The 25,000-nt window shown below is 39.2% G+C and overlaps 1 protein-coding gene and 1 long non-coding RNA gene across 2 annotated transcripts in view; one reads left to right on the top strand and one right to left on the bottom strand.

The window, feature by feature from the left end:
• Positions 1 to 25,000, bottom strand: part of LOC119575417 (serine/threonine-protein kinase 10-like) — a gene marked incomplete in the record, with an annotated part of 95,509 nt that overhangs the window by 56,792 nt on the left and 13,717 nt on the right.
• LOC119575418 lies at positions 21,759 to 22,668 on the top strand. The gene is made up of 3 exons (XR_005228978.1): positions 21,759 to 21,879; positions 22,133 to 22,216; positions 22,617 to 22,668. It is a non-coding gene; the product is annotated as an uncharacterized LOC119575418 (long non-coding RNA).

The following is a 25,000-nucleotide window of genomic DNA, read 5'->3' as shown; positions in this document are numbered from 1 at the left end:
AAGTATATTCGTGACCTGTTGTTAGAGTACAAAGCAGAGGTTGTTGAGGAAGATGTTGAGGAGGATGCAGACGTGAGTATTTGGATAAGGGGTTTATGGGCCTACAAACACACCTGAGACTATTAGCCATAGGCGTCTCTGGTAGTGTTAATTTATTTTAGGATATTGGTGCTAAAAATCAGATTCAAGTTTAAAGAAATGATTGAGTAATAGGATATTACTTGCCAATTATTTATACATGTATATATTTTCAATTACCTCTTAATTACTGAAATTTGTAGTCTTGGACTATTGATATTAAGGTTAAGGATTGAATTCAGAGTTTAAAGAATGGGACTTTGGATGTTAGCATTAAGAAACAAATTCAGATTAAAAGTATATATAGGACTAAACGTTCAATGTAGTTGTTAGTTGGGATTTATTCAAAAGATTGCATTGACAGTTGTTAATATTTTAAATGTTAAACCTATTCTTAGCACTACATGCATAGCATTTCAAGTCACTGGCCATCTCTTCACTTCCTATGGGGAGGGGCAGGGTATTAGTGTTTGCACTTCTGATGGTAGAGGCACAGTCCCTCCACTTTTTTCTCCACTTACATGGGAAATGGCATGCAAAAATGAATTAAATATTCTGCAGTGTTGATTGTTGATGATGGTTCAGAGGTAACACTTTAGGCTAAGCTAGAAGTCTCTTTCTTTTTTATAATGGGCGCATTGGTGTATAACTTGTCATATAAAGTAATGCTTTGTGATAGATCAGTCATATATACTTTACTGGCTCATCATTTTGAAGCAGCACTAGTTCTGCAGTAACAAACTTGTTTGGTGTATGCTGGTAATTACTAACAGTGCTGATTTGAAATTTTGGTTGTGCATATTTCCTGCTCATTAGTTCTTCACTGATTTTCTCATTGTAATATGGTAAAGGAAAAGGTATTGAATGATTTTTTTCTTCTCAGACTTGTTGTTGCTATGGATAAGAAAAATGTATTTCCTACAGATGCTTAATACTTGCCCAAGTAACTTGATTGATTGCCAACCATGGAGAAAAGCTGGTTTCCATAACATTTTCTCAGAATGGCTCAATTCCCTGCCATAATTTTTCATGTCCAGTAATAGCTTGTGTATTTTTTAAATCTAGTCTAGAAAAGGGGAACACTTCTGAGAAAATGTATTTGGAATGATCCAGCTGTTTTTCTTCCTTGAGTTGATTATAAAAGCTTCTGCACTAAGATCCCCTGTCCCTAGCACACCCTCTTTGCTTATTTCCATGCCTTCAGAAGGGGAAGAGGAAAAAGAGGGATCAGTATAAGAGAGTTGGTAAGAATTGCTGTACTTTGCTTGGTATTATACCAGTGCTAGATCTTAGTGTTTTACCCCTATTTCTACTTGTCATGTTGCAGTACATTTTTTTTTTTTTTTTGCTCATATCTGTTTGTGTTTATCTGTATTTATATCTATATTATTGTGAACATAGATACTGTGTGTGTGTGTGTGTGTGTGTGTGTGGGGGGGTGTGGGTGTGAGTGAGTGAGTGAGTGAGTGAAGTGAGGAGTGAGTGAGTGAGTGGTGAGTGACGTGATGAGTGAGTGAGTGAGTGAGGCGTGCGGGCGGCGTGCGTGGTGCGTGTGCGTGCGTGCGTTTATTTGTTTTTTGGGTTGTGCTTGGGCGGGCATGTGTGCGTGCGTGAGTGCATGCATTCGAGCGAGCGTGTGCATGCATGCAATTGTAATATATCGGAATGAATTTGTATAAGAAAGTAACTAACTACAAGCACACCCTCACCTACACATATACATGCATACACAAATGCATACTAATGTGCACACACATACACTCATGCATGCTCATAGATATACATTATGTCCACACACACCAGCTTGCACACACTTGCCCACTTAAATACACATGCCCTCTTGTATGTGCACACACACACACACACACACACACACACACACAACACAACACACACCACACACAACACACACACACCAACACACTCACCGAATCACTCACTCACTCACTTCACACTCACTCACTCACTCACTCACTCACTCACTCACTCACTCACTCACTAATTCACTCACACATATGAAAGCACGCACACTAAAGTTTACACATGCATGCTCACACACACCCACATACACTCTCAGACGCACAGGTACATACTCACATGTGCAGACACAGGCATACTTGTAAACACACATGTATGCATACATGCACATGCAAGCATACACACAATCTCACTCATGCACACGCACACACATGCACATACACATGCACATGTATGTGTACAAGTGTACAAGTGTTGTTGAAAGGTTTTTTTTTTTATTTTAATGTTTGGATGATTATATTATGTGCACGTATGTGGATGTAAAGACGTACGGATGTCATGACATGTGCATAGAACAGGTATAAGTAGACATATAACTTAATAACATGATTAAGTCTCCAAGCCAAAACATCTCACAGTCCTTTCCACATGGAATGCGTTCCTTGGTCCTTTGACTTGTTAGGCGGTTATTGCAACAACGCCTTCAAAAAAATTTGATTGTAAGCTGATAGGAAGTTGTGAATAAATTTTATTCCTTCCTTTAAGGTTATCACGGGTAAGGGTGATTTAAGGAATAAGGAATTGAGAAATGATCCAGTATGCATTTGGCAAAGCAGTAAAATAACAGTCATATTTTTGTGGCTGATACTACCTACTTATACAAAATATAGTCATCATATCATTTAGTACCGGGGCTTTCTCATACACTTTAGATGTAATATTTCACGGCGATGTTACCATTCAAGGCTTTAAATTGTGAACACTGGACTATGGGAGTTCATGAGTTAGGATGTTGGGCTTTTCCCATTTTATTTATAATTATATTGTTCCACGTCTCTCCGTCTTCCAATAGATCTGTTCCTTTGTTTTGTTGTGTTTTTTATTTTGTAGGGGTATTTTTTTTTAATGATCTTTGGTAAACTCAAGGCTCGCAGAAAAGCTGTGCCATTTTAGAATTTGTGCTCCAATGTCTTCTGCACATGATGGCTCTGCAAATGCTTAGACACAAAGGAGTCAATTAGTAAACAGTTGAGCTATTTTTTTACCAATGCTATGATACGATGGGGTTGTTTATTATAGTCCTAATAAATACTATAATTATTATTTGGGGGGGGGGGGGGGGGGGTGAAAAAAAAACATTAGCAACTGCTATATAAGATAACATAAAAATTTGAAAATCAGGAAACGGGCAAACAGGTGAGACAGGTATAATCATATTGGAGCATTGGTGATTAGTACTTGTGAGACGCCATTATGTGTAAGAAACAATTATAAATAGACTCACAGGGGGCATGGCAGCAAGTACATGCAATGCTTTGGGTTTTGCGTAAAGGGAGATGTGACACTTGGGGGGGGGGGGATTTTCTTTGGCTAAGGTACATAGACAGAGAATTTACTGACAAGTGTGTACATCTGAAACATTGAAGTCGTCATATGATTAAAGGGACAAAGGCGAGCACAAGAGGTAGGCATAGCAGTTGTGAACCTTTTGTGTGTAGATAAAGCGATTTTATCTGAATCATGCACAGAATGCTGGCAGTCAACCGAAACAATAAAAAAAGAAAAAAAAACAAAAAAAAAGTACAACAAGTTTCCTATAAAAAAATATATGCGTGTGAGAACATTTTTGATCTACGTTTTCCAACTTGTTAATGTGATATATGAAATCTCCATTTTGGGTAAGAATAGGCGGGCACAAACAGGAAAATCTTTTAAAGTTATATCTGGAACTTTTGTGTTTATCAGAATAAATCTAATGCACTTTTATCCACGTAAGGTAATGGAGAATATTTTTTGCCAAATAGCTAGATATTTTGAAAACATAAAGCATTATAAGAGGATTAAGGCAAAAGGTAATGAAAAACTCAGTTTGCTTGATAAATCCTGTTGTTATAGTATAGTGACATGACACGAAATGTCTATGGGGAATAAAAAAATGTTTCTGTTTTAAGGATATCAAAGACCATTCACAAAACAAAACACACACACAGAAAAAATATTATAACGCCAAGTGAGTTTGTGCAACTTGTTATGACTTTATCATTCTGTTGACACATGCTAAAGGTAACGTAAATTCTGTAAATACCCCAAAAAAAAATTGTATTTTTGGGGAAAAAAGTATTGAAGTCTAATTTCTTGTAAATTTTTTAAACAGATTTGGTTCAAATCTTCAGCAAAATGTGTCCCACATCCCCGTAAACTGTGGTTAGAGGCCTAAACACTAGTTAGCCAACACACTTGAGTAGGTTCATACTGATTTCACAGTCCTAGTGGTAATTTCAATCATGTTTGTCATGCATCTTCCTAAATTGGGAGTTATGTGTAAAATATGAAACGAAAAAGTTCAGTCATCTTTGGAAGGTACATAACTGTTCCTCAGTTTAGTGCATCATGAAGAGCATAGGTCAAAGCCATACATAGTTGTCTAGTACATAATGGTACAGGCGCAACAATTGAATTTAAATGCATAAGGGTTTAGCCTTCCTCTAAAAATTACTATAAAATATGGACTGAGTTTCTTCAATAAATATTTATTATAGGCTATTTCGATTTTGTGGTAAATCTAGCACCATAATAATGATGTAAGAAAAGTTTTTTTTTATCATTATTTATTAGTTTTACAGTTTAGCACAACCTAGTAAACACCTAAAAACTACCTTCATGCTAGCTGTCTCAAGGTAAGTTTTTCGGTAAATGTCCTTCAAAGGCACAGACTATTATTACCAGATAGGATGTATGTATGCTTCAGGCACATTCATGACATTATGTTTCAAAACTGATTGGGAGTAGTTGGGGATAGTTTAATAACTGGAGAGAAGAAAACATGTCATGAACTCCAGCTGAATGACCAAGACAGGTAATCTTATCTGATAGATATATGTTGAGTGAGGGAAAACTAATTTAAGATATGATAAGAGGTAATGTAACAATTCTCTCTGCCTTTCTTTGTAAATGGGCAGTTGTGTCATATAAAATAGACAGGTTACACTTACTGGTAAAAACACTTAGCGACTGGAGGGTGTTCTAGTTGGAATGGTACGGCTACTGACCGAGCAGGTGCCAATGGCAAGCAAAACGGGTATCTTAAAAAAATAAATGGACTATGGATATAATATGATAATACAGTATAAACCATAGCTAGAAAAGAACCAAGTGACAAATTATGATACTTTAAAAAAAAATGCTACCTCCCCCCCCACAACAATGCAGACCATGGAGGCAAAGAAAACAAAGCTATGTTTTATAAGTTATGATCTAGCCTTTCTGTTTCTCTTATTGTTTCACACGCTTTTTTTTACTGCAAGAGGGAAGGAGAGTAAGCAAATATGAATTATTCTGCAGGACATGCGCATGAAGTATCAACTTCATGTTGGGGTCGTATATCCCTTTTTCTAACAAAGGGTGTGTGATTGGATTAGAAAACTGAAAAATATTTTGAAGCTATTGATGTGAAGTATTATGAGAAAAAGAATTAGCAATAATGGATTGGACACAGGTCATTATGACAATTGTTGAGAAGGTAAAAAGGAGAATTATGATTCTGGTGGAAATATTATCTCTTTTGTACCATTTCTGATCTTCGAGCCATCAACTTTGGTGAGGAAATTATGGAGAGATTGTGAAAATGTTATTGTGTCTTCAGCTATAGTGATTTAATGTCTAGAATGCCCCGTATTGTGTCCTTAAGCCACATTGTGCAAGGCATTTCAGTGGGAACAAAATACAATATAAGTTTATAAAAAAAAAAAAATTAGAGATTCTGATAGAGTAACAAAATTTACAATGTTAATTGTAAAGTTATGACTTTGCAAGTATGATGGGTAATATGTATAGTTCATGATGATCCTGATTTTTTTTCTTGTAATGGTGGTCCATTTTGAATAAGATTTGTGTAAGTGTATGCAATAACCTCGTGAGGGTAAAATTTGGTGGGACTCTTTACGAGATGTTCCCCAAAAAAAGGGCATTAGGGTTGTAAAGAATCTAGTGGGTGTTGGTAGCCCAGTAGTTTCCTTACAGAGGGAGAACACAAATTGTAAAGATAAAAAAGAATCGCCTGAACCAATCAGCCTTTAAGATGGTACTTTAGCTCAAGGTCACCCGGACACCTAGGATCAGTCTGCATCTACCTGTCATAGTTAGAAAACAGGAAACTCAGTTGATGCAATGGAGCACAATGGGTGTCGTCGGAATCAGAGGTATAGGACTTTCATTATGCTATAATTTTAGTGTAGAGAAAATGATATTTTTGAGTCATTCTCTTAAAATTTCAAATACAATATATTTGCCGTTGTATCACTGAAAAATGGTTAAAGTCAGTAAGGCATATTGATTTTTACGTTCACTATCAGATGCTGGGCATTAAAATGATTAGTAGGGATATTCAGTATATTATATGACCTATTGACAGATAAGTTTAACAGTTAGCTTAGGATGGTGGGGTTCCTATTACATTGCCATTTTTGACACACTAGAGTGCCCCACCACGGACCTGGCCATACGCACAGAGGTAGAGTTCAATCCCAGCTTCATAGCTAGAGCTCCTACTCATGGAGTCAGCAGTAAAGCTGCTTGACTGATACTAACGAAATGGAGAAAAATACGCGTTGGGTGAAATACACAATTTTAGCAAAAAACTACTCTCATGGTTATCATCTAATATGATGCCTATGGGATGTTGTTAATCCACATACAAAGAAGTATGGGAAAAGAAATATTAAGTCTAAGTTAATGTGGCTTATCGACGTGTTAAAGAAGCTCAGCATAGCAGTATGACAGATTGGTTTCCTCCTATTGGCATATATGAATCTGTAAAAAAGTCAAGGAATGCTTAAAAAAATCTAAAATGGTATATGTAGATCTGCTCATGCGTGTTGTTAGAGGTTTCCTGTCTTTAGGGCTTATTTTGATCCCATGGCCACCTTGCTGAGGAATTCTTAAATTTCTTATTTATCTTCTCCTTTTTTTTTATGATCTTTTCTGTCATTTTTTCTGTTATATCTTTTTTTCTTCTATCTGTTACTCAGATGATCTTATTGTGGCATGCTCGGCAAATGGACAAAACATCGATGCCTATGAATAGTTCTTTGCATCAATTTATTAATTGGATAGGTTGTTTCAGAAATATTTGGCATTGGTGCTTATGAACGATTCTGTATGAAAAGATGAAGGATTCCGCTACCAGAAGCATGTAAAATTTTTAGAATTATATGTATAATGTAAATGCCCATGAATACAAGGCTTTTAATATTTGTTCTTTTTGGTTTCATAAAGGAGTGATATTTGGATACCTCTGTAATGGATGATTAACGTACTGTTAATTGTCTGAGATATAGAGGTGGTAAGCAGTTTGTAGTATGTAGACTTTAAGTCTTTTTCAGTCGTTTTCAATAAAAAAAATTTTGGTTGGTGATAGCAATAAAAAACTGAAGGAAAGTTTGCATAAGACCTTAATGAGGAGAAAAGTTAGTAACTTATATGAATTATAAATTTTCGATCTAATTAATGTCCATTTAATGAGAACAGTATGTATTTGACAAGTATGTCTTGGTACATTCTTATAATACAAGTATCCAGGCAATGTAATATGTATCTATGTATGTTAAGTCCTCATGATTCCTCGGGTTGTTCCAGGCTCAGCGCATTCCCTTTTGGCATAGTCAAGAGAGTCTGTCAGGAATATACCTTCCCCATCAACTCTGCCAACACAGAAGTAGATTTCAGTTTTTAAGTCTTCTCTAGCTTTTGGTTTTAGTGCATAATTTATAAATCTTAATTTAGGTGTGGGAATGTACTGAAATAATTTGCTTTCAGTGTAGGTTACATACTTGGTATAATCACATTAAGATGAGTTTATTTTTCAGCAATAATTTGAAAAGTCCTCCTTTTTCCTTTAAATAATTTCCAAAGATTAAAAAAACTCATCACTAGGATTAACTTCTAGATTCTGATCCTGCGTCCTTGTTTTTGTAGCTAAAGACAGGAGACAACAACAAGGAGAGGAGTGAAGACGAGAAACCTCCTAGTCCACAGAAGGAGGAAAGGAGGTGAGGATTTACTCTTTATGCAGTATTGATTATAAAAAATGCACACATGACTTCACGGCACTGCTCAAAAACATGCAACATGCAACATGCATATGCAACGTCACAGGATTTGCAAAACATGCTTGCAACAGTAACATAGATGCAAATTTGCATAGCAACAGTCACATAGATTTGCACCAATGCATATGCACCATTTGCACCCACCCCCGAACCACCCACAAAACACACCAAACACAACACACAATTACACAAAACCAATACACACACACAATACACAAACAACACCCAAACCCAACCCCCCCCCCAACCAACCCCCACCCGCCACCACCACAACCACCCACAACACCACCCACACACCCCCACACACCACCCCCCCCCCCACCCCACACCCCACCCACACCCCCCACCCCCCCCCCCCCACCCCCCCCCCCCCCCCCATCCCGTCCCCAACACCCGCACACACCACACACGCCCACACCCCACGCCCCAACCCACACGCACACACCCACACCCGCACCACGCCCACCCGCACCCACCAACCGCCCAACACCCTCCCACCCACAGCCCCCCCCCCGCCCCAACACCCGCACCCAACCCAGCCCCCCCCCGCCCCCCCCCCACCCACCCCCCGCACCCCACCGCACACCACCAGAACACCAACACCCCCGCCACCACACCGCCCCCCCCACACCCGCACCCAACCCACCGCCCCAAAACACCCCCACCCACACCGCCACAAACACCCGACCCCCTCACGCGCCCTCCCCCCCCGCCCCCCCCGCCCACCCCCCAACACCCCGCCACCCCCCCTCGCCTCCCCCACACGCCCCCCCCCCCCCCGCCCCCCCAACCCCCCCCCCCCCCCCGCCCCCCCCACCCCCCCGCCACCCCCCCCCCCCCAACACCCCACCCCACACACACCCCCCCCCGCCCCCCCCCCCACCCGCACCCAACCCCACCCCACACCCCCCCCCCCCCCCCCCACACCCAAACCCACCACACACCCCCCCACCCCCACCCAACCCACACACACACTACACACCCACCCCCCCCACCCCCCCCCCCACCCCCCCCCCCACCCACCCCCCCCCCCCACCCCCCCCCCCCCCCCCCCCCCCCCCCCCCCCCCCCCCCCCCCCCCCCCCCCCCCCCCCCACCCCCCCCCCCCCCCCCCCCCCACCCACCCCCCCCACCCCCCCCCACCCCCCCCCCCACCCCCCCCCCCCACCCCCACCCACCCCCCCCCCACCCCCACCCCCCCCCCCCCACCCCCCCACCCCCCCCTCCCCCCCCCCCCCCCCCCCCACCCCCCCCCCCCACCCCACCCCCCCCCCCCCCCCCCCCCCCCTCCCATCCCCCCACCCCCGCCCGCCCCCCCCCCACCCCCCCCGCACCCCCCCCCCCCCCCCCACACCCCCCCCAATCCCCGCCCCCCCCCCAATGCCCCCCCCCCCCCCCCAGCCCCCCCCCCCCGGGGCCCCCCCCCACCCCCCCCCACCCCCCCCCCCCCCCCCCCCCCCCCCCCCCCCCCCCCCCCCCCCCCCCCTCTCCCCCCTCCCCCCCCCCCCCCCCCCCCCCCCCCCCCACCCACCCAACCCCCCCACCCCCCCCCCCCCCCCCCCCCCCCCCCACCCCACCCCCCCCCCCCCCCCCCCCCCCCCCCCCCCCCCCCCCACCCCCCCCCCCCCCCCCCCCACCCACCCCCCCCCCCCAACCACCCCCACCCCAAAACCCCCCCCCCCCCCCCCCCCCCACCCACCCAAAAAACACCCACCCCAACACCAAACCACCCCCAAAACCACCCACCCCACAACACCCCCCAAACACACCCACCCCCAAAAAAACCCACCCCCAAAAACACCCACCCACAAAAACACCACCACAAAAACACCACAGCACACGCACACGCACACGCCACGCACAGCACACGCACACGCACACCAACACACACACACAACCACACACACACACACGCCACACACACAACACACAACAAACATGCAGACAGATGTACACATACGGCAATTAACACATGCACGCACACGCACACCCACACTCACACCCATACACCCACACACACACCCTTCCTCACAACCACACCCCCTCCACACCCAGAGTATCATATGTATATTATTTCATATAACTAGTATACTGTGCAGGTGGTGCCACAGTCCAAGCGTGAGGGAGCTTCTCACGGCCAGACTCCCTCTCCACCCGTTCAGGCAGCCCAGCAGCCACACCCACTTCTAGTGCTTCCTCTACACCCTTAAGAAGGCCTGCACCAGCGTCCTGCTGCACCAGTTCTCTAAACCTAGAGCTCCACAATCAGGGATGCACTTCAGCTGGACATTTTTTAGCATGACCCGTATGTTAGCACTCCCAATCAAACACCAGAAACAGGTGATCGAGCACACTCCTCAGGGAAGGGCAGCACCAAACTGCGGCCTATCTGTGAGGTCCCTTTCCGAAGGAGAAACATCCAACAGTGTCCATGCAGACATCGATCAGAAATATGTAAGCGCGAAGGCTGGAAAGTACGCCCATTGCATTCCTTTTGCCTTTTTTGGGTTGGGGTTGAAGAAAGAAAAACAGTGGAGGAAGAAGAAAAAATGGAAGAGATGAGAAGGGTCCCTGTAGAACCACATACTCAAAAGCAAAGAAAGGATCAGCGTTAGATGTTGTGATAATTATCACAGAAGAGGAGTGATATCATTAATCAGGAGGAAAGGACTGGTTAGTGAGGTAGTAACCACAGTCCCAAAAGCAGCTTCCAAATAACACTGAGCGGATAAAGTAAATGATGAAAAACTTAGCGACACCCCCAACAGAAAGCAACTCCGCACGTGTTCAAGCACAGAAGTTGAAAACCTCCCCATTATCACCTGTATGTACTGTCAATAGTTCCTTCAGTTGAACACAGGCAATAGACAAGATAGCGACAAAAAGACAAACTCAACGTGATTCCCCAGTTCCACAAGTATAGTGCGTCAGTGCAGGCTCCTGTGTCGTTGTCCCCAGAGCCAGCTGAAACAGCATGCCTTAAGGGGGGCAGGGAAGGCACAGTAATGCCGCAGCCAACAACCCCACCAGACCAACACAGAGTAGCCAGTAAGAAAGAAAGCATGTTACGTACTTGGTAAGCTGCAAAAATTTTGTTAGAATTAGGCGGTGAATATCAGTTTTATTACTATTGAAAATTTATCAGTTACCTGTTTATTAACTTATAGAACACTTGCTTGTGAATTTTGAATATTGATTGACAATTAAGAGTTTAGTAGTCCAATTACTGGCCCTGATAATTATTTATCATCATCGGTATTATCATTATATATTTATTATATTATTATTCAGTGAGTGAGTAGTATTAGTAGTAGTAGTGGTAGTAGTAGTAGTAGCACATTTTGATAATGTTATTGATATATATGAAATACAAAGATTGGTTAAATTGTATGATATAATAAAAAACTAATTTTACCATTCTAGGGTCCTCCCAGTCGAGAGCGGTTACAGGAGGGAGGAGAAAAACAGATCTTTGAGATGATAGATACAATTTACCCACACGCGCTCTTGTCTCTTCTCTGTCAGAGGCCGAGGAACAAGAGTTCGGATCTTGAGTCTGCAATTGCGAGCGCAGTAGAAACCTCATCAAATAGGAGTTCACAGGAGAAGGGAGGAAGCCAACGGGGGGACCCTTGCCAGGTACCTCAGTAGATACCTACTCCAGACCAGTGGAGTAGGAGGAGAGCATGTTGGTGTCAGCTGTTCCAAGGTAGTTGGTCATTATGAAAAACAGGATGTTCTTTAGGTATATGCTTGCAGTAGTACTAACGGACCAACTAACTTGTATCATGGACTACTGCTAAAGTGCAGTAGGGTAATGGATTTGGAGAGTTTTAATGAAAGCTAATTAAGATTAAAACTGTGATAAACTTCACAATACATTTGATGTAAATGGAATTTTGTTTTAATTTATAGTTAAGCTCAAAATACAATAACGTAGGGCAGAATAATGAAGATGAAGATAATTATGTATTTAGAGTCAAGTACGGCCTTGCATAAAGAGATGAAATGACATAAGACGAGCTTGCGTTAATACACTTCTGTGTAGGAGAAACCATATGGCATCATTACAGTAAACTGGTGTTTCATTTTCTGAGTGTCAGTATGGCAGATGCTGGAGATCTGGATGTTCTGTTGTGACCTCCACCAACTGGAAACAATGGTTGGAGGGCGTTGTGGGTCCAGGAAGATATTATTTTAGAATTCATAATTATAATGATCCTTTGGAACATTATGAACATTGATGATCCTCCTTTGGGATCATTATGAGGAAATGTCTAGAAACAATTCAGCAATGGGTTTATTTTCAAGGAACTCATAATTATGTAAGGAATACAATGCTTGCACATAAAAAATTTTAAGGCTGGAAATTTAGGAACAGACAAAAGGTATATATAAAGCAGGGAATATATGATCTGGTTTTGGATGTGTTTGTAGAACTAACCTAAACATGAGTGTTGTTTTACCCATGAAAGCATGACTTTAAGTATTTTGGAAACTAGGCGTTTTAATAAAAGTAGATTCCAATCTCGAAATAATTGTATATTATTTGTGCATTTATTTCTTAGCGGAATAAATGATGTGATAAATCTGAGTGTGATGGTAAAGCATTTTCATGAGAAGCAAATACAAGTGCAAAATTTTACATATTATAAGGCTGCAGCAGTATCAGATTGATGTTATAACCATATGATCCGAGCTTCATGGCAATCAAAGACCTAAATACGGCATTAGGCTTATGTGAGCGGCTGTTTTGAATGGGGCAGGCTTGTAGGCTGGAACACATTAACACTATGCGCAGTGACAAGACTCCAGGCTCCCCTTGCAAATCCTGAATTTTATTTTTATACATAAACATTTTAAATTTTTTGCCATTTTCAAATGTCCACATTTTGTCAGTTGATTTGCTTTATCCAGCTGGGTAATCTCTTAGTTAGATCCATAAGGGCAAGAATAGTAAATAAGTAACATTTTTGTTACTTGCAAATTTTTTTTAAATATCAATTTCTGTAATACAACCCATGTGCTGGCACTGGCAGCCAGGAATAGGATGCTGAGCACGGAAATGGCTCCTCATGGAGCTGGTGCTCTTACGTCATGGCTCACATACATAATCCACACTTGTATATGGTAATGCAAAAAACCCTTTTAATTGCAAATGAGTCTAATCACCCTCCAAGAGTTTGTGCACTTGTGTGTGAGTTCTTTCTCAAACAATGGCTTTAGCCAAAGTGCTCATGACAGCAAGTTCATGAACCCTGGACCACAAACCAGATTTTCCCATGACAGCGTCATTGGCACCCTCCCCTTAGCCAAATTTTTCATGAAGTGGAGTTATGTCATAGGATCGCGGGTAAATGATAAATGTTAGTGTAGTGTGTGTAATATACAATTGTAGAGCTTTTAATAATTACGGCTAAAGAATATTTTGTGGACTTAAAAGATTTGTATAGCCTTGTTTCATTTGTAAATATTGATGGTTCATATAAATATATAATATATGTGGGTAGGTACACATGACCGGTCAGATATTATTTTTTCTCTTCTCCAAACAGATATAAAGCTGAAGGTGTGTGGACCTTAGTAAGTATCACCAATATGGCCATAACTTCGATGAAAGTGAAGGTGACTTATTCTTCCCTACTTACAGATGCAGAACTCCCAGCCAGAAGCTGCCCAAAGTAAGTATAAGCTATACTATATTAATATCTGCATGGGACATCTTTTTGTGCAGTATTTTTATCATAACATGGTCTTCTATCTGTATATAATGCGATGTATATGATACATGTACAGTATGCTTTAATATTATAATTGTAATAAAGAATTGACTGTAGTGATTAAGGAATTATAGTGTCTAGATGTACAAAAGATGAAAAAGAAAACCATTTTGCATGATAAATAAAAGTGATGATTTTGACTTTGTCAGATCACGTTATGAGATCACCTGGAAGAAGTTGATGATGTGCGAAGTGAAACACGTGCCAAGAAGTAAATGACATCCTACACATTCTGTAGCGCTGTAGATGACTTAACAGAAAAACCACAGACTTGCCGAAACAGACGCCAACCAGCGCAACAGGCAGGCACTACCGGTCGGTCAGAGCACAGACAAAACCACAGCAAGTGGCAAGCAGAAGAAATTGAAACCAGGACACCTTCGAGACTATTCTATATCTCCAAAAGTCAATCTCAGTGCTGGTAACTCCCATCAACGTGATCTCGTCAGTCAGCTGAAGAAGAAAAAGACTACTATGTCACTGATCGAAGGAACCACTGTAGGGGCAACAGATGTGGATGATGATGGTTGATCATTCAGAACATAATGAATCAAAAGTAAGCTAGCTAGGTTAATTGTAGGAGTGTCTTGGAAAAGTATTTCAACTTCTTTACAGTGAAGAAAGTACATTAGATATCAATATCTTTTTCTTCTATTACAGAACTCCAAAGGATAACCAAACTAGACCGTGTTGATTAGAGAATCAACTGTAGAAAGTGAGGTTCCATAGAACAGGCTCTCAACAGTCTTCTACCCTTCACTCCAACGCACCGAAAACATTCTACACGTAAACCAGTACACAGTGGCAGATCTCTGTTTGAAGATTTTAACTAATGGATAGGAAAGGACAACATAAAATATCAGAGAATGTAAGTGGATCTGTGGATCATTTATTCCTGCCAGTTGAAGTGTGTAATGATGTGGTTATTTAGTTATTATCAGACATTCATGTTTTTAGATGAGAATAAATGAAACTACTTTAACGTCGATGGATAATGTAAGCACAGGGCCAGCTCTGAGAAGGAGAACAAACCACAGTGAGAGAGAAGAGGAGGCCAGCAGAGGAAGTGTACTCCGAGACCACCAGCGGAGACAAACATGAGTGCTCTCAAACCGCTGATAAGAAATAGGGAAAAACAGAGCGCTCGAACCAAAGAGGAGAATGATTAGTGGCCAATTTCGCAAGAAGAAAGGAAACGCACTAGGAAATTTGTGATGAGGGGTAGTTGTCACAACACCACCGCAAGGTAACGTGGTTATATAAATATTATGTAAGTAAAAGTAGTACTCATCAAAAGAGTGGGATGACAAATTTACATTTTATTTCCATTAAAAGAAATAAGTATTTGGTAGCTATTTGATTTCTCTTGTTGAAGTTCATGGTATATGAACAGCATTCTCTTTCTTGTTTTGAATATAGCATTTACATAATTAAATTTTCGGAATGCTTCACAGTATATCAACCAAAGAATTGAAGTTATATAATGATTTATCATTATTGTAATTTTTTTATGAAGGTAATATATGGGATGATGAAGATGGCACCACTTTCGTCTCTGAATTAGACGAAAACCAGGAGCTCGAGGTGAAGATTTGCAAAGCAGGAGCAAAAAAACAGTTTAAGGAATGGCAGTGAAGGCAACTTCCAAAGATTGACAAGAGGAAAGAAGTTTGAGACGAGGAAAACAACAGTGCTTGGGGATATGACACAGAGTGAAATCTTGAATAGACAGAAAAAAAACAGGTCAGTTGCTATTAAGATCGAATGAAAGTTAAAAGGTTTCCTGGTACTTATGTCTTTCTGTAAAATAGTCCTTGGATTATTATTTGTTTCTCCATGTGTTGTTCAGATGTCTAATGTATAGGATTTATAACATATGCACTTAAAACTACAATTATTCATTTTTGGTATCTTAAATAATGAATTGACAGAATTATATGGATATTTCTTTTGTTCCATAAAATGTAGTACATGATTTTTTTTTTTTTTTTTTTTTTTTTTTTTTTTTTTTTTTTATTTTATCGTAATTTTTAGAGTTTACTTTATTTAACATCAGACAACAATAGGTCTTGATCTCAGTTTAGAGCATTAGTTTCAACATGGCCTCAGTTGATCATGAGGTATTGACAGGAATCTTGGGGAGGGTTGAAAAGAAGCTGCCATATATGGATTGCAGTCAATATTTTCATCATGAAGCCAGTTATCTGTTGTGATATGCTGATATTTTTTTTAAGATTATATAAAACTAATCTTCCTAGGCATTTAGCACCATTTCAGTGTGTTGCCTATTCTAAAAGATGAATCAACAGGTCAGGGTGATCTAAAACACGTCAGCTCTGCGTATCTAGATAATGAAGCTAGAAATTAGAAGTCTGAATTACTTAAGGCAGGAGGGTAGTATCTTTCGGGTTCTAGATCTGTAGAAAGAGCCATGTGTATCACTGATGCTTCAGTATACAGGTGGTAGTGTTCTGAGTTCATGTGGAGTTGATGGGGTGAGGATTTTTTTCTTTCATAGAATATGTTGATTCCAGAGTGAACCATTTACAAGTCATTAGGATATGAAACTACTCCATCAGAGTCTGATGCTCAATGTAACTCTGAAACTACTTCCACTACAATATTTGATGGACTGGGGTGCAGAAGCCAAATGGTGTTCACTGCCCCACAAGGGCCCAAAATCAGTACATTAGGCTTACTGAGCAACCACTTGACAGTATGTGGTGTTAGGCCAGGAACACATGAAGTACATGTTTTGATTGACAAGACCCAGCCTCTCCTTTTCAAATAGATCCTCTTCTGCATTTTCAAAGTCTATATTGTCATTTGAAGTATCCAGATGGTACTTGTCCTGTAACTCTCTAAGAGAGTCCATAAGTCAGTGCAACAATGAATACCAACAATTACTTTGTTATGTGGCATTATAATTTTTCAAATATGCAATTTTTTGTAAAATAACTGTGCTGATGCATTGGGCAAAATCGGATCTGGAACATAGAATAGCATCCTCCCTGAAGCTGTGCTCTTCCGTCATGGGCATGAGTGGTACATTCTATACTCGTATTAATGGAAAATAATAGAGCCCATTTACTGTCTACAGATTTCTAATAACCTCCAAGCCCTCTTGTGCATCGGGGGGAGTAATTTCGTCACCCAAGCCTCAGCTGAAATTCTCATAATAACAAGTAACTCAGTGATTTGCACTATTACTATCGGTTGTATGTTAGTAATATGGGGTAGTTTCCCCATTTGACTCCAGCCATTGTATGTCAGTCTGAGCACGTAATTGTTGGTGTTTATAAGCAAAAGTTTGAAAACTGAGGGTTTTCCTTTACTGCTAGGTCTCTGATCAATAATGTGCCAGAGGACTATTCGAGAAAGCATGATCTTCTCCAAGCCACTGGTCGTGTCATTATGACATTGCTATCCATGATTTGTTTCACTCCGCAATAACGTGATCTCTTACTTTTGGATTAATGATGTTAACTTTGCCTTTCAGAGTTAATCTTTCTAGTAATATCAATTTTGCTTGGCGGATTGAACGAGTATGATTGCTTTAAGGATGCATTATAACCATAAATTCTATAATGGAAATATCAGATTATGTATGGATGTACACTCATTGGCAACGATGTGAGTGAAGGTTTTCACAGTGTAGCGAGGGTACTAGTAGTGGTTTCATATAATAGCGTGACGAGTGCATAGTACTCTGTTAATATGGTGGAAGGAGATTTAAAGATTCATGTAGATTAATGGAAAAGGGTTCACAGATTAATAATCAGATAAATTGAGCCTTTTGAAAGTCATTTGGGTTTTTTAATATTGGTATGTTTCTACTTTAGATGAAGGAGATTAGTTAACTTTATATATAGACTTAAATTAAATGCTAAGAAAGACTTACGTTTCAGATTACCTGTGAAGTCTGCATTAATGCCCTATCTTGTGTGGGTTGCACCTATATGAGAGGTCGTCGATTATGAACGATTTTTTCCAGAAGCTATCTGGATCTTTATTTTATTACATACTGCTACAGTCAATGAAGGTCTTATAATGACGTCTTGTCAAGCATAGGGGCAGGTATATATAAAGATTCTCTAAGTTGAAGGACTATCTAATGTCCTTATATCCCGTATGAATTTTCCTAGGAATACTTGTCTTCCTAAAATTGGCTCGCAGATGAGTGCTAGCAAGGTGACGTAAGTTTGGTTGCTTAGATTGTGACAAAACATTTGGGTTTGACAGTCAAATCTTTCTGCCGATAGAATGAATAGCAATATGATTGATGTTAAAAACTATTGCTTGAGGAATACTTAGTGCGACCAGATTTTTGAAATTCAATGTTAGAGCTCAACTTTGCGGAAATCCAAATTTGATATTATTGATACAGGTTCTGATCAGTATGAGTAATAATTATTAACCACTTTGCTGGATATCAATACATGCCATGTCTACTGGGATTGTGAGATTAAAGGTTCAATAGATGGATCGAAAGAGTAAATAAACTTTTTTTTTTTTTTTCTTTTTTCCCAGCACTATGATATCCTCGTTTTAGTACAGTGTTTGATAGCCAATTAAAGATAAAAAGTTATAATAGTACTTTAGAAATATATATCTATAGAAAAGAGGTATGAACCAAATTTAGGGCAGTCTAAGCATTGGAGCATTTCATAACAGAAAATTTAAATAATAGTGGTAGTGATTCTTATAAGCAATTTCGTGATTTATTCAATATTATACTCATAGAAAGAGGAGATAGAAATACAGATATAGGAAATAAGTGGAAAAAAAATCAATCATGGACTACTGTATTAAACTTACGTTTTTCAATGGCTTAATTGTAAATGGTTGTGATCATTGTGGAGTCTAACTCTTACTATTTTCTCCTATTGCATATTTCCATTACTCCATTTGTTAATATGATGGGCTTCAAACATGAATCTGATGAAGCTAGAGGAAGGATCGGAACAACCATACATGTTTTACTTAAACTGCATTATAACCACATAATGTTTTGCTTTTCACTACTTTTATATTGTTTCAGGTTTTTTGATGACGTTTCCTGAGTCTTTAACAATGTGTTTAGGTTTTTATTATTATATTTATTTTTACAGTTCAGGAGAGACAGTAAAGAAATTTTGAGAATCTTATAGATAAAAACCAGAAATAAACAAGCAACAGAATTACTTATTATTTCAGGATTATTGGTTTGCTTGAAATGTAAAGACAAGAAAATCTCCGTATGATATGACAAACTGATTGGGAAACAGCTTACCATTATTAAAAGTCATTTTATTAGAATTGTAAAGGAGGTGTCTGAACAGAGTGATCAGGTCTCCGATAGCATTACACCTGTATATATATTTTAGTATTACTTCTTGTTGTATATTGGAAAATTATTGATTTAGGAATTTTTGTAAGGGACCTGTAGGTAGAAATATAGTGATTGAACTATAGGCCACAATAAAATCAAGCATGGGACAGGAAAAGGTGGGACACCTGCTCGATGAATAGGTTGAATGCAGTTGATACATATCAATTTCTAACTACCAATATAGAAGATGATAACCCTCTAAACAAGGGCTACAGCTGTTAACCGAAATCGAAGACATGGAATGTATTTACAGCCATTGCCAATGTGTAGTACTTATGAATTGTTTTTACACATAGATGGCTACACTTGTTCTTAGGGCACCGGTCGCGAATATGAATACTCCGTTCGCCTGTTACGCTATTTCTGGATTTTGAAATATTTAGGTGTCTAATTGCTATTCTATTGTCCATAACATTAAAAGAACTAATTATAATCTAGCAATAAATGATACAATGATTATTATAGCATTAGGTGTTAAAAAAAAAAACAAAAAAAAAACGTTTTTCCCTGTAATTCAGGAAAGAGAAAGCAGATAAGAGCAAGGTCTTACTAATTGACTCCGTGTGGTAGCCACTAGAGAGCCATCCACACACACCCACCTCCACACACAACCACACACACACACAAACACCAAACACACACCACCACAACATACACACACACAACACACACCGCCGATCGCTCTCTCGCTCTACTCTCTCCTCTCGCTCCTTCGCTCTCGCTCTCTCTCTCACACAGGCTATCTCTTTTTCCCTCTCTCTCTATCTCTCTCTCTCTCTCTCTCTCTCCTCTCTCTCTCTTCTCCTCTACTCCTCTCTCTCTCCCTCTCTCTCCCTCCTCTCTCTCTCACTACTTCACTACTCTCCATACATGAACGAGCACAGGCATGTTCTTGGGCAACATGAGTGAATATATATAGGGAGCTGCAAGAAGAATGATAAATATGGCAAAGTCATCATCAACCACTAAATATCACTATCCTCACACATACTAATTACCACATTCTCATATCACTATCATCAGAGATCATTATACTGTCACAACATCTTCATTATCGCACCATTATTACATACACATATCATGTCATACATACTCAATCATCGGTTTGTGGTGTCCGTCTCTTCGTTTATTCTCAGTAGGAAGGGATGAACTATCCAGTAACTGCCAAGGTCTATTCACCGTGTCAGCAAATGCCCCGGGGTGTGGGATGGAGAGAATGGACTGTAGTCTTATAACATTTGTTTCCTAAAATGAGATGTCACCTGCGTTAGGGGTAAACAAAATGTGCTAAATTAGTTAAGTGCGTAAAGAACGATATTACCATTGTATAGAATTGGTATTGCGTTGATATTAGATGGATTTTTAAATAGGGTACATGGTCAGCAGATTGCAAACATTAGACATTATGATGCTGCAGGAGCGACAATTCCTTGAATCTGAGTTATAAGAGTAATAGCAATTCCTTCACATATCAAAAACCAGAGACATTGTGTGGACCCTTCTGACAGAGGGTCATCAGATTGTGTGTATGTGTAAAAATAAAAAAAAAATCAAGAAGGAATACCTTCTTATCTTGTTAGGTGGAAAAGGCAGAGCCAAGCAGGGAGAGGAGATAAAGATCCAGCAAAAAGATTCGGGCAGAACAAGAGCGAGAGCTAAGCTTCAGGGAATCACTAAAGAGAGTTGAAGCTCCTAAGCAAGAAATTGACGATCCCAAAGTAATGGCGTTCAGTTTGTTTTTGGAATGGTGGGAAATAATGCATAAATATTCGTGGTATTTAAAAGGATACTACTTTCATCTATTATCAGGCCATTGCTCCTTGTCAAAAATGCGATTAAATGGTCTTCTATTGTGCGAAGCAAAGTGTAATTGGAACGGAAATAGAGCATAAATTAGTAATCCTTTGATTTTATTACAGAAAAAAGAAAAGCGCAAAGAAGCTCAAAATCGTAAAGAACGATTCGCCAGAACAGGAGTTGAGAGAGAGAAATCTTCCTGAAGGATAATGAAGTCATGGGTACTTTAGGATAGTAGTTATAAAGTGGCTATCTGATGCAAATATTTTCTTGGTATTTTTTCTGGTACATTATGTTGTATTTTGAGTATAATTTAAGTATATCAGTGTAACTGTAACGTATTTTATTAATATTATTATTTTGGTTTCCTTTATAGATATTGGTTAGTTGTAAACATTTCAAAATTTTACTGACTGCTAAAAAATGCTATAGTAGTAGTTTTTACTGTTACACATCTTGAATATGTGATATGTATTTTAAATGGAGCAACTATCAAGAAAGTTTATTGTACGAGAATGTAAACATGCTTTTTTTACAAATTTCTCATAATTAATGATGTTACCATGGTTTTAGATGTCACTGAAGAGACTAGGTGAGGGACCACCGTGAAAGGTTTGCTCTCCTTGAGAGACAGTTCCTACCGAGAAACACCAGTTACTAAGACCCAGAGGGGTCTGCACTTTGGGAGATGGAAGAGCGCCATCTCCATGAGAAACACCAACTTGCTAAAAGACAACTCAAGGATATTTTCTTCCTTCAGAGACATCAGGTATGGATGCTTGTTTCTGCTTAAATTTTTGGGGAAATTTGAGTTACAAAGAAGAGTGATTGAGAAAGTTTGCTTTCATGTTTGTTTCTTTCTAGATTTTTTTTTTTAGATATTTATAGATTCATATATATATTTTTTTAACTGATTTTTTTTAAATTGGTGTTTATGAATACAAGAAGTGGCAGATATTGCCGTGCGAGTTAGTATTATATACTTTTATTTTATTGTGAAATATCTCTTTATATAATTGTAGATGCTTTTGAGACACGAAAAGGAATTGGAACAAGTTAAACGAGTCAACCAGCAGAAGGAAGAAGAACTGATTAAGAGGCAGCAGGTAGGTTCTGTTTTGATCTAGGTGCTGTTTAAATTATTATCTTCATAGGGTTTGAATCTAAAATAATTTATTTATGAAAATTAACAGGGAATGTACTTTAAAAAATTTGATTGCAAGCAGCAAGAAAACGAAAAAAATTCAAATGTGCCTATATTAATTTGACAGATTTGATTTTTTGGGACTTGCCAAGTTACATGCAGTTAAGTTTTTTTTCATTTTAAAACAAGTTGATTTATAGCCTTTCTTTCCTTGGAAAGGAATTTTTGTGCAGCAATTTTTTTCATAGTTTTATGACAGAATCATTTGTTCCTCTTGGGCGCTTGAAAAACTTTTGTATGATGGGCGAAAATATTGTCCTTACTAGTAAAATTTTTTTTTTGTTTGGTTATTACTTTCACAGATTGAAAAGAGGCAGTTACCAAAGCGCATCCGTCAGGAGATGAAAGCCCTGAGCTGATGTTCCGTGAAAGATGAGAATAAGCACCACTCATCTTTCCCGACTTCATGATGATGAGAAAGATAAGATCAGGAAGGTATGTAAGTTTGTTTCTTAAAAAAGGAAAGATTGCCAAGGTTAGTCAATAATTAACCCCCTTACTCTCAATGTAGGGGGAACCTTTGTCATTCTGTTGGGTTATTAGAAACAGAAACAATTGAGTTACAAAACACACTAAACAAGAAATCTAATTATTTTTTTAGGGGCAAAAAATTGTACACTATTAGGAAGATCAAAGTCACACGCACCTAAAATCACAAATTAAAGCATGACCCCAAGTCAAAAAATTTGACACTAGACACATATCCTAAACATAAGACAGTAGGCAGTTTTGGAAGCTAACCACAGCTGACATGCATGGACATGACAAAGGGGAAAATTGGGGTTGTGTTATGGATAGTCAGAATTTTTTAAGTCAGCTTTTGTTTGGGGACCAGTATAGCAATCAGGGGGCTAATTTCTAGACTATTGACCTGTTGAAGCGACTGTAGGTGTGGGTGCCAATTTTCTTTATTATAGGGTACTATGGAGGGTACTTCCCGCTGTGTAATGCACACTGAGCCCCTTAGTCATAGAGTTGGGGTTTTTCAGGGATGAGAGGAAAAAGGATTTTTTCAGAGGTAAAACCACTCCCTCTTGATGAAAATCTGTTGGTAAAAATTCCAACTTTAAACCCTGCCTCATCCCTTTATCATTGCAAAAATTTAATTTTTTAATTTTTTTAAAATATATATATTTTTTTTTGGTTTTGTTTTAATTTTTTTTTAAAATGTTATTATGAACCATTTCAAAAAAATGCAGTGAAAAACTCTTTTCCATAAAGTATCACCAAAATTGTTGGGGGAAAAAATGGGCAAAATGACATGACCCCGTTTAAACCCTGAGAAGCAGAATGAGTAGTGCATAAAATTTTTTGAAAATTTACTTGATATTGTTATAATTAAACCGAATTAAAAACCAAAATTCCATTATTTATTTTTTTTCCTTTCCCAAAAAGCTGTCAGAATACTTTTGGGAAAAATTTATTTTTATTTTTTGGGTTCAAAAAGGGGTAAAAAAGAAGTGGGGCTACCGGTTATATATATACTTTGGGGGGAAAGAAACCACTGATTCCCTAGTTTGGCAAAAGGCATTTTCTCGAAATGGGTTTTCCCGCCTCCCGTACTGATTTCACCCCTTCGGGTATGCTCTTGCAACAAAAAAAATAATTAAACTCCAACCAAAACCTTTCAGCAAAAAATTAGGCGCTTACAGTACACCTTTTTTGGTTGTAGCACACCATTTTTAAGTATATATCCAAAAAAGGGTTTAGAACTCCTTTCTTCCTTTTTTCCCAATTCATGTTCATTTTTCTTCCCTTTTTAAATTTTGATTTTTTTTCAATTTTTTGCAATTTATTTTTATTAAATCCTTGTATTTATCATCCCCTCGATTTTCAAAAAAAATCATTATTTTTTCCTTCAGTACTTTCCTTTTATATTTAGAAAAAATACTGATACAGGCTTTCAAAAACTGCACGGTAGACTGAGGGAAGGGGTTTAGCTAAATTTAAAAAATGTAAGATTTTTAGTAACAGGTAACTGTTAGCAAGGGTGAAAAATTTGGGCTTAACCCAAAGCTGCATTTTTTTTTGTTTAAGGCTTTGGGTTTGCTTGCTTAGCCCCAAATAGTCAAAGGGGGCCTTTTACATACATGCCATCCCCGTGGAATTTGGGGGTTTAAAAATCATTTAATACATAAATACATAAAAAATTTTTTAAAAAATACTGCTTTTTTAAAAAAGTTCCCGGAGAAAGAGAAACGCAGATATGAAGCGGAGAAGCGCCGGCAGAAAAAAAGCAAAACAAAAAGGAAGATTCGGCAGCCCCCGAAAAATGGCTCAAAAAATTGGAACAATCAAAATGAGAAACGTACTACCTGCATTTTTAAAAAACTTTTTCAAATTTTCCCCCTTTTTTAAATTAGAATTTTATAATTCTATGGAAATTTTTTTTAATAGAGAAAATGTGATATTGTGATATTTGTTTAGAAACAGGAATGATGAATTTTTTTGTTGAATTATTTATAATGAAAGGTTCACTAAAGGCTTCTTGATTTTTAAAAGGCAAAATCTGAGGAACATGAGCTTACAAATTGAAATCTCAGGATGAGGGGATCACGAGAAGTCAAGAGTGGAAAAAAGGGAAACCAAGCCCGAAACAGGTAATCATCTGTAAATTGTTCCCTTTTTTCCCCCCCCTTTTTCCTGCTTTTTTTGTTTTTTCTTTTTTGAAGTAAAAAATTTTTTT

Source organism: Penaeus monodon, chromosome 7 (genome assembly GCF_015228065.2).
Source record: "Penaeus monodon isolate SGIC_2016 chromosome 7, NSTDA_Pmon_1, whole genome shotgun sequence".
In the NCBI taxonomy this organism is placed as follows: Eukaryota; Metazoa; Arthropoda; class Malacostraca; order Decapoda; family Penaeidae; genus Penaeus; species Penaeus monodon.
This window is presented reverse-complemented; position numbering and strand designations above follow the sequence as displayed.